The sequence below is a fragment of the Sciurus carolinensis genome, chromosome 5 (assembly GCF_902686445.1).
Source record: "Sciurus carolinensis chromosome 5, mSciCar1.2, whole genome shotgun sequence".
Lineage (NCBI taxonomy): Eukaryota > Metazoa > Chordata > Mammalia > Rodentia > Sciuridae > Sciurus > Sciurus carolinensis.
In genome coordinates this window covers 149,107,822-149,121,316 of record NC_062217.1, presented here as the reverse complement: position 1 = coordinate 149,121,316, position 13,495 = coordinate 149,107,822, and the positions used below count along the sequence as shown (strand labels likewise).

At 45.0% G+C, this 13,495-nt stretch overlaps 1 long non-coding RNA gene across 4 annotated transcripts in view; it reads right to left on the bottom strand.

Annotated features, from left to right (window-relative positions):
- Positions 1 to 309: 309 nt before the first annotated feature.
- Positions 310 to 13,495, bottom strand: part of LOC124984513 (uncharacterized) — a 33,515-nt gene continuing 20,329 nt past the window's right edge. For 3 of the 4 annotated variants that reach the window (XR_007108695.1, XR_007108694.1, XR_007108696.1), the window contains 2 exons: positions 4,404 to 4,529; positions 310 to 509 (listed from right to left, as the gene is read on the bottom strand). This is a non-coding gene — a long non-coding RNA (uncharacterized LOC124984513). Of the gene's footprint in view, positions 510 to 4,403; positions 4,530 to 13,054; positions 13,217 to 13,495 lie in introns of those variants that run through there. The other variant, XR_007108697.1, reaches the window with a different exon arrangement.

Here is a 13,495-nt window from a genome sequence, read left to right as displayed (position 1 = left end):
CCACATCCTCTGGACTCTGCAGGCACTTGACGTTTCCTGTTAAAATGGGCAACAGAGGGAACCAGAGGCTCAGGCAACCTCCTGACCACATTGACAGGACCTAAGAGCCTTGAATTTGAACTTGAATTGAACACCTGTCTTTGAATTAGACTGTTGGCTCAGTAACTTACCAGTGATATGGTTCTGGACAAGTTATTTTTGAGACTAGTTGACCTATCTGCAAAGTGTCATAATGATAACTTCCCTAAAGAGCTGAAGGATTGTTAAGACTAAAATAGCAAACTGCAGAAAGCATTATAAACTACGTTCTCTAAAACACAAAATGATTTTTATTTTTTCCCCGTAGGATCCATTCTTGGGTAGTCCACACAGAGCAGTTCATGGTAAGGCAAAACCTTCGCCAGGACTCTGTTGAAATTGTGTCGGGGGCACACAGGTCCAGAACTGTCCACATCTATAGTTCCTTTTCCAGAAGCTGGAACCAGCAGAACAGAATGGTGACCACTGATCTGGAGAGAGAGAGTGAAAGGAATCTTTGAATGAGAGTACTTCCTGGAGGATTTTGTAATGACCTCACAGAACTTGTGGCCCATCAGAACCAAATGCACCCCTTCAACAGGATGCCTATTAGCCCACTTGGTGAATTGGTCCCATCCCTTTGCTGTGATAAGTTGGTGACATGCTATCCTCATGTAGACACTAGGAGGAGCACAACTATTTCTGCAGCCCGTGTGTACTTCCTTTTCATATCACGGCCATCCCAACCAGCTTCTTCGGGGTTACCTGCTGCACTAGATTCTGACAATTGCCCAGAGACAGCAGAGTCCCAAGGAGGGAAACTTAGGGTTCATCTTCCTAGAAGTTCTCTAGAACCCATGTGGGATAAGTTCCCTTCCATATTCTAGGAAAAGGAAACCTGGGGAGATGCACAGTCCAATTTCTGCAGGAAATAGCAAACTTCAAACCACCTCCTATATTCTACATATTCATTCTTATCCCTTCACCCCAATTAGCACAGACAACAGGACACACTCCAGTGTAACCATGTCTCACTATGGCAGAGTGTTAATGGAAGACATGGGAGATATCTTGTCCATAAGAAAGAACCCTGGGCATAAGACTGAGTTTCATCAACATACCACTAGTCATCTCTGCAGAAAGAAGACTAAAATTAGGATACCAAAGTTCGTAGCTCCAAACATAGCAGACCAAGCAGACAGATCCAAGTGGTGTACATCCAAGGCCATCTTTACCACCTGTTTCTATGCAATAGACACTAGGCTGCTTATCTCTGCAATACTTCTACAAACCCCTGCTCGATACCTCAAAATGAACCAGCCATGCCCACTGGGAAGTGGTGGTTTATTAAGTCCTGTGGCAGCTCTTCCCACCCAGGAAACCAAGAAAAAAACCAAGAAAATAGGCTAGAAGAGCCCCACAGCCCAAAATGACGTGCTTTGTCCTTCTCCTTCTCTCCTATCACCTCCCCTAATTCACAAATCCTATTGAATACATTTTGCATTTTCCATGTCCCTAAAGGGATCCTTTTTGAATGAGATCTGCAGCTTCCTTTCCAATTCTAGAGGATTCTCCTAGATATCCACACCTATCTGTCCACGTCTTCTGTGGAAGATTACATAGAGAAAGGAACCAATCAAACCAAGGTGGGAGACAGATGATGCCAGCAACAGAAATAAGTAAGTAGGTCTTCAGTTCCCTAAGTCCATGGAAACTTGTTCTGTGGCCATGATCCTGCCTCCCTGCTGAGTGAGGTAAGATACCATGTGCTCATGAACACCCAAGCAATCCATCAGCACTATCACGTCTAAACAGTTCCTACCTGACACAGCTAGAATGGCCAGCTCTTCCTACAGCTTCTGCAGAGAAGTAGAATGATGATTTGATGTTAGACTGAGTGGAGTGGGGATGGAAAGAGGTCCATGTACATTTGAAATGCAGGCTAGAAAGAAAGGCAGACTCACGACATGGGGACCAGAGGTTTAAGAAAGACTTGAGAGAGAAAGGGAATGTCCCCAGGGCCTGGGGAGAGCACCCTAGAGAAGGTGATTCTTCTTTCTTGCAGAACCTCTCACCAACACCCCCCCCCACCTCCTGGTGCAACACCCCCTGTGTGCCCAAAGCCTGTGAAGAGGACAGATTGAAGCTGCAGGACATCTTCCTGGGACGCACTCTGCCAGCACCATTTCAGGGTCTCAGGATTGTCACCCAAGACGCCTCATTGTCCCAGTCTCTGATGGCCCTGTGACTGGATGTGACATCTATCCTTCCAGGTGGTGTTCTCACTGCAGTCTGAATTCACAGCCCAACTATGCACTGATGCTTAGCTCCAGAGACAAAGCCACAAGCAAGACCACGTGCCCCTGCCTTACACGTGGAACTTCCATTGTGGTGGGACAGTCAGGTAACAGACACTCACACAAGTAATTCATGGCCTGGGGTCACTCAAAGCACTGTGAAGGAGAGCCACAGGGAGCTCTGAGGATACACAACAGGAGAGCCACTTTCTGCTGTTACTGGAGTAGAATAATGATTTCTACTTCTTTTCCAACTTCTTATCCCTGCAGCAAATAAGGTTTTCTGAGAGTCAAAAATATTTTACTGCTAATAAGCACAGAGAAACAGACCAAATTACAAGATGAAACAAAGATCAGATGCCTACAACACTGTAAGAAAGCCTGAACGCAGCACATGGAGCCACGAGGTCACTGGAATGTGACCCCGCTGCCCATCGATTCTTGCAAACACAGAGCCAAGCATTTTCCATTCCTGAGCTGGGTTTTCTCCTCAGAACCTGGGAAAGAGATGGACATTTGTAAACATCTAGAGCAGCTGGTGAAACTACCTAGAAGTAACACTTTCCTGGATGTGAATTGAGAAGCAAGAGCTTTTTTATTTCATTCCCTTGAGCCCATAATCCCAAATCCAAGACTCTATCCTGATAGTTCTGTGAGCATCTTTGATGACAATTTCTTTTAAAGCTGGAAAAGGGAAACCTAAATATCCAATGATAAAAAAGATTAAATAAATTATGATACACTCATACGATGAGCAAATATGCAGACATGGCAACGTTAATGGATGATATTTAATGTCTTGAAAAAATGGTCCTCACAAGTTGTGTAGAAAATACTAGAATACACACCTACAATGTAACAGTAATTTTATGTGTATATTATAATTACATGAACACAGAGAGTAAAGCTAATTAGAAATTAGGAGTGATTGTCTCTGGATGATGTAATTACAGGTGCTTTTTTGATCCCAGACTCAGAGCAATTCCCGGCGGCTGGTCTTCACTGCACCAGCTCTCCACTTCCATCCTTGACCTGGAAGCCACAGTGTGGCAGGTTTGCTTATCACCTCCTTGCACCAAGACACTGTACTGATGACCACTTCCATGGAGATCCCAGCTGGGAGGAGTATGGGTGAAATGAGTGACAAGTGTGGGAACAGCAGCTTGAGAGACAGCAGCTAACAGTGGTTCAGAGGAAGGAGAGAGATTAGGCCAGGAAGTGGGAGAGTCAGGAAGGGAATTTGGAAGGAAATGGTCATTGAGGTGGACTTTGAAGTGTGGGTAATGTTTGAAGAAACAAAAATAAAGTATAGTTTCCATCTATTAACTATCCAAAGGCCAGACATTTTATAGTGCATGAGATAGGTAATTCTCACAGGATCTTCTGGGGTGGATTTTTATTATCTCTGCTATCCAGGCAAAGAAACTGAGGATCAGAGAGACAACTTCTGGTTGAATCAGTCTTCAGAATCAAGATTGTCATGGACAAGATACTGACTTCCCCTCTGCATCCAGGAAAAGCAATACAGCAAGGGCAGGCAGTGAGGAAGATTACAGAGCTTTCCAGAAGGTCAGTTCCACCTTGGCTAAAGAATAGGAAGTGAGTCTCCTACAAGGGTTGGGAGCAAAGACGAAAGGCCTGAAATGCCAGTCATTTGACTCATTATGCAATAGAAGGACAAAGATGATTTCTAAACAGTAATGGAATCAAAGTTATAATTTGTGAAAATTGTCTGAAAACAGATGGGCTGTTTGGGGGTAAGACATACGTGAAACTATGGTACTGATTTTAAGGAGAAAAGTTTGAGCATCAAGTTTGGAAGCTGGGATTCCTCCAGGGAAAGGACCCCAAACACCATCAAATTCTCCACTCCTTTCCTGTCCAACAGAACCACAGTACAGCAGAGACCATGAAAGTGCTTTACCAGTCAGGACCACCAAGTGGCAGCAGAAGAATCACCCCCTCTCCCTCGGTACAGAGGGACTGCTCTTTTCTGAAGGAAAAACACAAAATTGTTTGAAGGACTGTGCACTCAGAATGTCCCTATCCTGGAACCATGTTTCTCCCCAGCTCTTTCCTGCTACTTACCCTCTTCCTCTGAGCAACACTGCAGGCTCATGTCTGCTCCTGTCAACAGGTTCTAACCCACAGGAATTGATCATTCCAGAGGCCTGGTAGAGTTCTGTGTGAAGCTGGGTCCTCTGAGAAGCAGACCTGAGAATGGGCAAGTGGCATGACTTTCAGTGAGGGAAACACTGAGAGAACAGAGGGAGGGGGTTGAGTTAGACCAGGGCTGTCAGCCATGATGTGCAGCTGACCCTCAGAGAGCTAGCTGGGGGAAGGGAGGAGAGATGGGGTAATGACTGCAGTAAAGCCCAGGAAAGGGTTGGTGAGACCTTTAGGGAAACAAAATAAGCCACCAGGGGAGTCCTGTGTATCACAGGAATGGGATTGCCTAGAGAAAAGATGGGGCTGATGCCAGCCAATTATCTTCCTGCCAGGACAGGCTGGTACCCAGGCCTGTGAATAGGGACTGAGCCAACAGACAGGTAATCCCATTACCCCTTCATGGTTTAGGACTATACACAGAATCAGCCTGGCTGATTCTGGGCTGGGAGAGGCCATGGGATGTGTGGGCCCACATGAATGCTCCTGGTCAATCATTTTCTCAATACAGATCAGTCTACGAGGCCCATCCTCAGGGCCTCTATGCCCTCCTTTGGAGAAGGGGCAGCCTCCATCCTCAAGACTCTTTACTAAGTGCCATGTCTGCTCCAACCTCTGGGGGAGACAATTTACCCCTCACATCTCCCCTACTGTGCCGATCTCACACTGTTCTCCCAATCCTTCCCAGTGACTTATTCACAGGCTCCTCCCACGCCTGAATGAGACTCTGTTCCTACTCTTCTGAATGAATCTAGATACTCTATCTCCAAGCAAGCCCTGGTTCTTTCATTCCTTTGCCTTTGACGCCTTTGTGTGTATAGTCCTAAACCATGAAGGGGTAATGGGATTACCTGTCTGTTGGCTCAGTCCCTATTCACAGGCCTGGGTACCAGCCTGTCCTGGCAGGAAGATAATTGGCTGGCATCAGTCCCATCTTTTCTCTAGGTTTCCTGTTTCTCAGGTGACCCTCCCTTGACACCAAGGCCAACTTACATCATTGGATAGTTGAAGCTTACTTAGCCAAGTGGCCCAGAGGTCCATGTAATTCTGGGGTATCAAGAAGAAGACATTGGCCTTTGACTAGAGAAAGTTGAAGTGTAGTGAAAAAAATATTAGAGGACAGGAATGCTGGATGCCTGGCATGTCCTGGGAACTGACAGGTCCCTGTTCTCCCTTGGGCCTCTGTGAGGCTCTAAAGGCTGCAAGATTTTAGGTGGGACTGAGGGGCCTGCTGTGTGTGGGGACGTGGCTCCTCCCCATCTTGCTGGTTCTTAGCTGAAGGGAGATGAATGCTAGGTGGCTCTCTGGGTTGCTGCATGAAAGGAGGACATGAGAAATTCAAGGATTCTCCAAAAGCATGTCTGGACCAGATAACATTGCACATTCAGAGTTCCCTTGGGAAGTGAAAGGAAATAACTTTGGATTTTGAAAGGGAATTCAGCTAAATCCTGGTGGGGAATCAGTAGAAAGAAGCTTGGAAATTCACCAGGATTGCAGTCACTAATACTTTGGATGCCAAGGGCAATGCTGAGGACTTGCCTGGGATTCCCCTTTTCCCTCTGGGATGGGGGAGAGTGAGAAAGGTGCAGTGGGGCCATGGAGTAGAAGTACGATGCCTCCAGGTGGCCAGTGAGTCTTCCAAACTGTACCTTGCCCAGTTTCCAGGGAGTCTGCAACCCGGAGTGGGGCCCTGGTGAGGGGAGGGTGGTGGTGGACACAGGAGAAGCAGGGCACAGTGAGTGTCCTTCTGACTCTGCATGGCATGTTTGTTCTGCAGTTGGAAAGAGCTACTTGCCAGACAAAATATGCAGAGTTCCTGCACACACCTGGCAGATATTAGGTTCTGGCACATTCTTGCCATAGCATTTCCTGCCCAGCAACCTTTGCTGAGCCTTGCAAAGTGGGGGTAATTTGTGGGCAGATGTTACTAGATTGTCAGAGCACCCAGCACAGTGCATGTAAAGAGAAGCTTAAAGTACTGCGCATCGCTCGCCATTCTCTCGTCTACCCAGGCCTCTCTTGAGAAGGGCCCCTCTTTCCCTTCCCTGAACTCCCACCCATTTAATATGGTGTGTTTACACTCTGTGCCCGTTAGATGCTGGCCTGTGAGGTTTGCTATTGTGTTTTGTCCCATTTTTCTTAGAAATCTGTGAGCTCCCCAGGGTGGCAGCAGAGCTCTGGCTCCATCTTCCACACAGAGCGGAGCATGGACTTTCCAGTGGGCACAGGGAGGCGCAATCAACGCCCAATCCCCAGGTGGATACCTTGGCACAGAGGGGCGAGATGGGGAGACACGGACTCCTGGTTGGGAAGCTTGACTTAGGACAATGCCAGCTGTCCTCTGGCCCTTGCAGCCCTTCTGTGGCAAGCTGAGTGCTGTCAGTGGAAAGCATGGGTGACATCAGTGTGGGTGAGGTTACTGTAGAGCAAAGGGCAGGCCAGGAGAGTGCATTGACCTCTTCTTGATCCAGGCTGCCCAGCTGGGGACCTGTGGCACCATCTCTCATGCCTGGGGTCTGAGAGGAGCCATGTTTGAGGGTCCTGATCTGTGAAGTGTCAGGTTAGAGTCTCTTTCCCTCTTGTGGGCCCCTGCCCTGTATCTGCTCTTCACACCTAATGCCAATGGCCCCTTCCAATTTCTCACCAGCATCTCTTCCCTGCTTCTCCCAGGCTGGTCTGGCCTGTGTCTTTCCTCTGGAGTCTACAATGGCCTGTGGTGAGGTCCCATCAGCATGTCATTCACTATGAGAACTGCCCAAGGGGAGCTCCTGGGACCTCCATTCTTTCCCTTGTGGGTGGTTCATAAACATTCTGTGAATGAGTGAATGGTGTGCTCCTAGCAGTGGGTCCCCATTTCCAGAGCCAGTGTTGCTCAGATAGGCTGCAGAAAGGCAGGCCATCCTGGGCCCTATTTCCTGGTTAGGAGGAGAGGGAATCTACTCGTACCATCTCCTGTTTGTCTGGTGCCTGAGATTCAGCTAGGACCATTGGACAGGGAAGAGCCCACATCCCAGGAGAGCCCTGCCCCTTTCTCTGTGCCCAGAGAACAGGCTGGGGTTAACGCTGGGTCAAGAGGACTGGCTTGCTATGTTCCCTCCCCACATTGTCCTTTGCCATGGGAAAGCCCAACAGGCCCAGGGTTATGAAGGCAGTTTCTGTAGTTCTGACCTCCGGTCCCTATTCTTCAATGCCATGTGCAATGTGGATGGACAGATAGTGGGCCTGGTTGCATAACTACGTATCTCAGAGTGCTTGTTTACTTGAGCAAGCTGACGATCTCAGGATGACAGTGGTTGATTTGACAGTAGCTACAAGGTATTTTGAGATAATTTCTTTAGTATACAATTTATCCATTTAAATCACACTTTTAATGACTTTTAGTGTATTTGCAAGATTGATCACAGTTTTACAACTTCTTCATTACCCCCCGAAGAAATGGTACATTCTTTACCTGTCACTCCTCCACCACCACCACTAATTCCATCCAGACCCTGGACAACCACTAGTCTGCTTTATGTCCCTATAAATTTGCTTATTCTAGACATTTCATATAAAAAGAATCATGCACTATATGGTCCTTTGCAACTGGCTTCTGTCATTTAGCATTCTATTTTCAAGGTTCATGTATGTTGTAGCATGTGCCAGTACTTCATTCTTTTTTAGTGCTAAATAATAATCCATTGTGTGAATACACCTCTTCCAATTTACCCATTAGTGCATAGATATTTCCACTGTTTCCACTTTGGGCTGTTGTGAAAAAAGCTTCCTTATGTATTAATATACAAGTTTTTTTTTGTGTGTGTGTGTGTATATGTGTGTGTACATTTGTTTTCCCTTCTCTTGGGTATATACTTAAGAGTGGAATTGTTGAATCATGAGTAACACTTTGATAAGAAGAAAGGAGTGGAAGAAAATTTTAGAATAGAAGAAAAGTTTAGAAGTATGTTTAGAAACTATTACTTCTTGGACTTGTGACTAAGATCAAGTATAGGAATCTGTGTAAGTGCAGCTTGATGAAGGTACAAGTTATATCAAGAGGAAAGTGAGAATTAAGGTTGGAGAAGGACATTAAGAGCACAAACACAAGCACTTTGCAAACAAAAATGAAATGTAGGTATAAATGAAATAATATTTGCAACTTACTATGTGTCCAATACAGGACTAACAAACTTAAACCTCATTAAACATTGGCAACAACTTGCTAAACAAATATTAGTGTTTTTGTTTACAGGTGACAATATTGAAACTCACCGAACAAAGAAAAATTACCTGACATTGCAGTAAATTTCAGAACCAATACCTCAGTCTGGCATTTTATTTTCTTCTATTATAATATTTTACATTATTGAGATCACAGCAAAAATAAATATTTTTACATAAATATATGTGAACATTTTACCATGAGTATATTCTAATGTCATTAGAAATATTTCTTAAACAATATTCTTTTTGTAGTGCTGGGCATCAAAACCAGGGCATGCTAAACAAGAACTCTACCACTGATCTACACCCTCAGCCCATTGAACAATATTTTTATTGATGTAGTATGTTTTATATATATATATATATGATATGTAGATATATACACATGTCCAATATATTGTAATATAAAGTATAGCTAAATCCTAATCTCATTTTTGTTTATCATTTATAATATTGTGATTTATTACATTATTATTTAATATTATAAATAATGTTGTGGCACATATGTTTGTGAATCAATTTGTCCTGCTACCAGCATTTTAAAGAATGTTTGTCTCATCCTCCACAATATTGAACATTGTCAAGTCTTTATTTGGGATCGATCACTTATCATTGAAATTTTAAAAAAATAATTAGTCAAGTTCAACATTTGCTAAGTGGTTGTATACCACCCATATCTCTTCTCTTACGAAGTGCCTATTCAGTTCCCTTGCCTCTTTCATCATTTTGAACTTTAGTTATGTTTGTCAATCTATAAGAGTTCTTTACATAGAGAAGCTGTTAATCATAATTTTGGGGACAATTTGTTCCTTTTGCTGATCTAGGGCCCCTGATTAGGAAACAAATTTAGAATCCAAGTCAGAGTGCTGGTTTGATCTTTGTCACTTGAGATGTATAGCCCACCAGAGCCTCAAAAGTGGAGGAAATCTCGCTGGAAAGGGAAACAAATCCATGGTTAGAAAAATCAAATGAAAATATTCGGGGGCTGGAAATGTAGCTCAGTGGTGGAGTGCTTACCTAGCCACAAGTGTGGCTGAGGTTACCATTAAAATCCCTGCACAAAACAGCAATGAACTATTCCTCTGGGTCAGTAGTGTCACTGGATCATGCGCTATGTCGAGTAAAGGTACCTCAGTACTTCTGTGCTGAAGTGTCACAACACCAGAGATATGGTGGTGTGAGAATGTTTTCCAAGCATAGAGTTGCACTCCCAATCCTGAAATGCTTATGAACGATTCAAGTCAGACTTGAGAAGGCCTGAAGGAGATTGATTTCTATTCATTCTTGCCACTGACAACTTACTTACCTAAGATAGCTTTTTTGTTGTTGTTCTCTTGAGTTGAAGAATCAAAATGAAAATTTATAACTGCCACAGAATCTTGTACCCTTTTCAAACAGGAATATTTATAGCACCAATCTCCATCTCCCAAGCATATTCTGTATTTTTCACTTCTACACTAAAACACTTATCAACTGAGTCATAAATTCTATTGTAAACAAGTCATGATCATAAGTTCTAATTTGACACTGACATAATATTTCCTTATGCCAAGCCTCACACTTCCCCCATAACATTACTACTACCACGTAACCTTATTTTGTGGGCAGGGGTGAGCTCCTGAGGATCCAAAGTAATGGGTGAAACAGTGACAGACACATGATACACACAGGACAAACCAGTAACCATTCTGGCTTGGTCATCAATGTCAAAATGGGCTCTGACTTCTTCCTAAAACTCATTCTCCCTAACTCAGACCTTTTCTAGATGTCCAGAGCTTTCTCCACAGGACAGCAGCCTGTCTTTGGAGAGAAATACAGGACTCCTGTTCTACATTGTCTTGGCAGGTCTCCTCTTTTTTCCTCTATCACAAAGTGAATGACACAGTCGTTGGTCTAAGAAACTTCACCAATCCTAAATAGTGATACCAGCAGTTCTGTGTACCAGAGGCTAAGTGAATTCAGGTTCCAGCGGATCCTGGTTTTTCTCATTGTTGCCTGATAAAGTTCAGTGTCTGGAGGAAATGAGGGTCAAACATATTTTGACTGTCAAATATACAGAAAATTGGTCTCAAAGGGAGAGCCATCTTCTGGTACAGCCAAGGACACACCCTAAAATCTTGAATCTTCCCCTTGTAAGAGTGCCATACACTAACTGTTATTGCCCTCCACCCCCAATCCATACACTGAAACCTAATCCCACATGTGAGAGTATTTTGAGTGGAGGCTTGGTAGGTGATTAGGTCATGAGGGTGGAGCCCCCATAAATGACATAAGTGTCATTACAAAAAGAGACTCCAAAGACTAATCTTACACCTTCCCCATGTGAAGAAGGCTCTCTGTAACCAGGAGGAAAATCCTCATCAGACATCAATCTGCTGGGGCTTTGATCTAGACTTCCACTTTCCAGAACTGTGAGAATTACTTTTCTGTTGTCATCCAGTCTATGTTAGTTTGTTTTATCAGTCCTCATGGATTAGACAAAGTGCAAACCTGCAGTTGGCAGAGGAATTTAGCAGAGCTGACCTTGCTGAGAGAACCTGAAGAGGAACAGCACAGGTGGACTTGGATTCCACATGACACTTCTGAGCCATCACCACATAAGCTCCCATCTCTGAGATCACCTAGCCTCATTCAGCACCTTCCCACTGGCCAGGGAGCCAGGAATGGAATGGAGATGCCTGGCCACTGGTCAGGGAGTTGGCCTGCCCCTGAGACCAGAAGGCAGAGTTCTGTCCTGCTCCCAGGCAATCCCAGGTGCCTCTTTTCCTCAGAAACCAGTCATTGCACAGAACTCCTTAGCTCCCCCTCTTCCCAGAAGAGTATGGGACACCAATGGGGAGACCTAGGCTTGGAAGCAGCCTGGGTGAGTGTAGAGTCCACCTGGCTCCAAGCTCTCCTGCTAGGGCTTGACAGACCCTGAAATTATGTCCTGATGGAAGGGTCTGTGAGGTCAGAGCACTGTAAAGTCCCAGGGCAACAGAATCCTAGGACTCTAGCATCACATTTTGGTGCTCAGTATCCTAGCTCCACCACCTAGCTACACGAGGAGACTGCTGCAATGGCAGGCACATCATTTGATCTCTCCATCTCATGTTCCTCCTCTTTAAAATGAAATCATGCAGTATCCACCTCACAGGTTCACAGTGAGGTTGTTAATCAAAATGACTCTTGTGAATTGGCTTGCAGGGTTCTTTCAATACCTGCTCTCTACTTTTATTCCACATATTGAGGTAGAAGAAATAAAAAGTAGGAAGAAAGGACACATAAAAGAAGAACACAGAAATGTACTTTAAATTTGAAGTTGCACATGCCTTTCCAGTCCTGGGAAATTTTTAAATCTTAGAATTACCATAAATTTACCCACTTATAAAAATTACCTTGTGCACTGTTAATTAGCCCATGCAAAAGATAAAGCAAAAAAGAGATTTGATCTGGGCATGGTGGCACACACCTGGAATCCAGCAACTTGGGAGGCTGAAGCAGGAGGATCACAGGTTCAAAGCCAGCCTCAGCAACTTAGTGAGTCCCTAAACAACTTAATGAGATCCTGTCTCAAAATAAAAACAGCTGGGGATACAGCTCAGTGGGAAAGCACCCCAGGTTCAACTCCCAGTACATACACAGAGAGAGGGGGCCAAAAGGAGAGAGGGAGAGGAGAGGAGAGAGAGAGAGAGAGAGAGAGAGAGAGAGAGAGAGAGAGAGAGAGGAGAGGGAGAGGGAGGGAGAGAGACACTTGATATTTAAGAAACCTAGGACTGGGGTTGTAGCTCAGTGGTAGATGACTTGTCTGGCCCATGTGAGGCACTGAGTTCAATCCTCAGCTTCACATTAAAACAAATAAGTAAAATAAAGGTATCGTGTCTATATACAACTAAAAATTTTTTTTAAAAAAAACCTGTAATATGCTTTCCAATGACTATCTACTAATAAGATAATGAAGACTACATCAGCCTAAAGACCTCAAGAAAGACCAAAAATATCCTTGTGATCCACAGATTGATGTCATCTTCACGGATCTTCCCATGCCCACCCCTCACAAATATCCTTTAAAAGAAGAACCTGAGAACCCTAAAAGCATCTGTCGCTCTAAGGATGTCCCACATTCTCCCTTGAGTGTGTATTCCTTCCTTTACTTGAGATAGCCTACTGTCTCTCTTGAATGTGTATTTAGTTTCCTAAATAAATCTGTCTGTCTCTAACTGGAGCGGACTGGAATTCTTTCCAACACGTAAGTCAAGGACCCCATTTGTCCTGCGTTTCCCCCTCTCCAGGAACTCCTTGAACCCTCTAGTCCTTTGCCTTACTGCTGAGCGCAAACACCTGTCTGTGCTTCCTGCCTTTTTCCATGTAGAAGACTCAAAAATTCCAACCTGACAATCAGAAGAATCTCCAAACCGCACGCATTCAGGAGGCATGGGGGAGGGACGGGATTGTCCACTGATGTCTGGCGGTGAACGTTCCCTGCAGAATGTGCCCGCTGACTGAGCGGGGTGCGGTCATGCAGGCACACAGATCAGTGCGAGTCTGCACGTATGGCCAGAGTTCTGGGAGGTCTCGGGTTATAGTATCCTGGAGCTGGGGGACCTGGCAGAGCCATTGTTTGCCCAAGCGTCAGGCCCGAGCTCCCAGGGTAGGAGGCGTACTGCACCGCGGACCTTTCTGGGGGACTCCGGATGAAAGCCAAGTCTCCCCTCCCACGCGTCTGGGAGAAGGAGAAGACAGGATGGAGTTGAGTGTTGGGGGCCACCGTGGCTTCCCCCACTGTTCCCAGTGCAATTTTAGCAGTGCCAACCATTCATTGTGAGCAGGGG